The sequence below is a fragment of the Panthera uncia genome (genome assembly GCF_023721935.1).
Source record: "Panthera uncia isolate 11264 chromosome A1 unlocalized genomic scaffold, Puncia_PCG_1.0 HiC_scaffold_17, whole genome shotgun sequence".
NCBI lineage: Eukaryota > Metazoa > Chordata > Mammalia > Carnivora > Felidae > Panthera > Panthera uncia.
Genome location: NW_026057577.1, coordinates 54,625,875 through 54,630,044, shown reverse-complemented (window position 1 = coordinate 54,630,044; position 4,170 = coordinate 54,625,875). Strand labels below are relative to the sequence as shown.

General features: G+C 42.4%; 1 pseudogene; it reads right to left on the bottom strand.

The window, feature by feature from the left end:
- LOC125935230 (heterogeneous nuclear ribonucleoprotein A1-like) overlaps positions 1-431 on the bottom strand; it is a 1,168-nt pseudogene extending 737 nt beyond the window's left edge.
- Positions 432-4,170: the final 3,739 nt, after the last annotated feature.

Sequence of the window (4,170 nt, the reverse complement as noted above, 5' to 3'; positions counted from 1 at the left end):
TCTCTCTCTGTCTCAAAAATAAATAAACGTTAAAAAATAAATAAATAAATAAATAAATAAATAAATAAAATAATCCCTTAGGTAATGTTCTTCAGCGCCTTCTTTAATGCCACCAACAAAGATCTTTTTCACAGTTAAGTGGGCACCAGGTCTTTGAGACTCTTCTCTCGAGACAGCCCCCTTTGGTGCCACAACTCTTCCATCCACCTTGCGTGGCCTTGCATTCACACTGCCCCCACCTCCTCCACAGTGGCTTAAATGACAAACCCAAAGCCTCTGGAGCACTTGGCATTTGGATCCCTCACATAGTCCGTGAGCGTTCCCCATTGCTCAGAATGGCTCTCAGACTCCATCCATTGTTTCAAAGCTCAAACTCCGATGAAAAGCTTCTGCATGTGTTCAGCCTCTTTGGGAGACTCTGACTTAGACATGACGGCGGTGGGAGGGGAAACTTTAACGATGCTTCCTCAGCGGCATCCATGGGCAGAAAGGAGTAATTCAACCAACAGATCTCTGCCATTTTTTTTTTCAATGAATAACTTAAAGACCAGACTTGAACTCCCCTACAGGACAGTGATGGATTTCACAGTTGTGTGTGTGTGAGAACTCTGCCATCTTGTTCTTCTCACATGGGCCTAGGATTTCAGTGCTTGCAACATGTGATCCTCCCAGGATTCGGTGGCTGACACATGGCTGGCTTTCACTCAATGACTGGCTCATACTCACCCTGCCCTCTCCCCTCTAGCATGCCTGTTTTGGTGTTTGATGGTAGTGATTCTACAGCCCAACCAGACAGCACATCGTACCATTGCCCTGTGCATTTCAATAGCACACTGGGTTTTCTTCCAAACCACTGGCAGTCTTCTTCCTCCACAGCATTGTAGATCTTGCTATGATTTAATTTAACCCAGAACCACTGGCTCCAAGTTTGGCCCAATGCGGTAGTTCATCCAACCAACCCCTCAAACCTGGGGAAGTTTGTAGTCAAGGCTGCAAGGCATAGACAAACCAGCCAGAAGAAGTATATTCTTTCAACTACTACTGGACCATGCAGGGAAGCATCAGCAGCATTTTAAAGGAGTACAACTCTTTTATGAGGAGGACATGTGATGAGCCTCTAAAGTGTTAATGATGTATCCAGCAGGTCGATGCATCTCTATTAGCCAGGCAGTCTAAGCATAGTGTCAGATCATGTGCTAGGTTTTGATTGGATGCGATGCTTTTCCCCTTTCTTATTCCCCTTTAGACTGGAGAGTATTATTATCTGGAGGTGGGATCCCCTCTCCACTTAATCTTTGTTCTGTAAGATTTAATTCTACTACCTTGACATGTATACACTTTTTCCCACAACTCAGAGTAGGAAGTGCATTATTCATGGCAACTCAGCACGCACACACACACACACACACACACACACACACACACTAAAAATATCAAACTGCATCTTGATACTTCCAATTTCATTCTATTTCTCCTCCTCCTCCTTGAAGCACTCTGAAAAGATATGCATCCAAATCCTAATGGATTCTCTGTTAGGTGAATTTCACCGTTCTCTAGATGGTGAAATTATAAGTAATTTTTTAAGTCTGCATTCTCTAATACCTACATATTATTTGTATAAAAATAGTGCAAGTATTTAAAATGATCATTGCCATGTTTAAGAGATTAGCTGCTAGAGCTTTTAGATGCTGGTAGACGCTTCTCAGGATCTTATTAATTTTTTTATTTTTCTTTTAAGCCACTCAAAAAGAAGTTTGCAAACAGAATCCAATTAACAGCTTTCAAACGATATCATTGTTTTGTATTTGTTTCCTTTACTATCCTTTTCTTCTACTCTTTTTTCCTTTAATTTTCTTAGAATATTTATGGAAATATATTTTTTATCAGTTTGCTGGTGTTAATCACGGAGAATCAGTTCTTCAGCTGGCTGACAAATGGTAGCAAACTATTGCTCATAAGTCTTATATTTAGGTAAGAGATCATTTCTGTTTTCCCTAGAGATTCATAATTCAACAATGCTGTCAAGCCTGAAAAATATTTTTTTTTAACGTTCATTTATTTTTGAGACAGAGAGAGACAGAGCATGAACGGGGGAGGGTCAGAGAGAGGGAGACACAGAATCTGAAACAGGCTCCAGGCTCCGAGCTGTTAGCACAGAGCCCGACGCGGGGCTTGAACTCACGAACCGCGAGATCATGACCTGAGCCGAAGTCAGACGCTTAACCGAATGAGCCACCCAGGTGCCCCAAGCCTGAAAAATATTAAACGTGTTTGTGTTTTTTCTTCGTCAGGTCTAGTCTACTTTGCTGATTATTAGTTTGACATTAGCAGTAATTTTTTTTTTTAATTGGTTACGACGACTTATGTGGACTTTGTACTCCCCTTAACTGTTACTCATTTCAAGTTTTAGAGAACAGCTGGTTACTATGTGTATATTTCTTTATGGTTTGAGGAAGTTCTATTGTCTCGGGGCCTTTGTCAAAATAAAGGCGCGAGCTACAACCCCTGGAGAACTATCATATCAAGGTAAATTGCCGACCTGCAAACATGCCCACTTTACAGCATTTCTGACCCTGCCTTGGCGACCTCCGAGGGGAGCAAGCATATGGAGCAAGGAAAGGAAGGAACAGGTGACACAGGGCGGTCACCTTGCAGATCCAGTGTGCCAAGTCTTCCGTTAGTCACTCCCTTTTCATGCCGAGCACATTCTTCTTACCCTTTCACCCCTTTGAGACTCTGTATACTCAAAGTCCTACTTGCCAAGGCAGTTCACTGAGCCTGCAGAGAGCTGGCCAACCAAAATCATCATAGGCCCCATCTTTGCCTACATTGGAATTTATCAATGGAAATATTAAACTAAATAATAAACTAAATTCAATTTATTGAACTCATTTTAAACTAAATTTAGGGATGGAAGCATGACATGAATGAAGATTCCCCAACTAGAATTTTAAAATAGGCAGCGTTCTGCCCTTTCTTAGACCCTCTCTGTCTTTAGCACCGCTCCCCAGTGTGGCTAGGCTCGAGCACCATCATGCTGTTTCCTATGCCTCATCACTGTATTTTTCTCTCCTCTCATTCTCAAGCTTTCAGTGCTACTAACCTCTTTCCTCTATGTTTACCTGTCCTATGTCCACTCTCTCAATACTCAGTTTATGTGAAGCAGATCTTGGGATCTGAATCAACCACACACCTAGGAGCTTTGAGTGTGATGTTGGCAGCTATAAAAGTCTGCAGGAATATACGAGGCCTGGCTCCTATATGGCTGTACTCCCCATGTACAAATTACTGATGCTATGTGGTCCTCCTCATAACTACACTGTGATTTGACCGTCAAACCTGGGTTTTTTTAAGGCACAGCTTCTAAAATATGGGAGATAGGATAGCCTGTTTGTATGTTAATGAAAATTGTTCCGAAGAGAAGGAAAAAAACTGAAAATACAGGAGAAATAATTCCTGATGTGATGTCTTAAGGGAGAAGAGAAGGGCTCTGGTGCCCTTGCAAAAAGACTCAAAATGTGGAAAGTTCAAGATACGGAGTGATTTGGAGGATTTAGGAAACAGACAGAAAGGAAGCCTTCAGAATTTGGCAGGCACTGTAATTGCTCTCCTGATTATTTTGGGCACATGTGCTGGCCAAAGTCCTGACCGTGACCTGTAAGACCATAATTAATGTGACTTGCCATGACTGTGACTTATCTGAATCCCTCTGCTGCTCTACACGCCCCCCCCCCCCGCCCCACTTCCTCTCCACCTCTTCCTCTCTACTCCAGCTACACTGGCCACCTTTCTGTTCCTGGAATATACAATTCATGCTCTTACCTCAGGGCCTTTGCTCTTGCCGTTCCCTCTGCCTGTTCTCCTCCTCCAAATCATTATATGGCTCACTTCTTGCTTCCTTAAGGTCTCTGCTCAAAAGTCACCATCTCAGTGAGAACTTCTTAGCCATCCTACTTAAATTTCACACAGTCCACCTCCCAGACCCTGCTATTCAATATTTAATATCCCCCTTTACTTCCTCCCCCCACCCCCACTTTGGCACAATTCACCCTAATTTACTTATTTTTTACATTCTTTATCTGTCTTCCACACTGAAATATAAGACCTAAGAAAGCAAGAATTTTTATTTTAGGGAGCACCTAGGTGGCTCAGTCAGTTAAGAGTCCAACT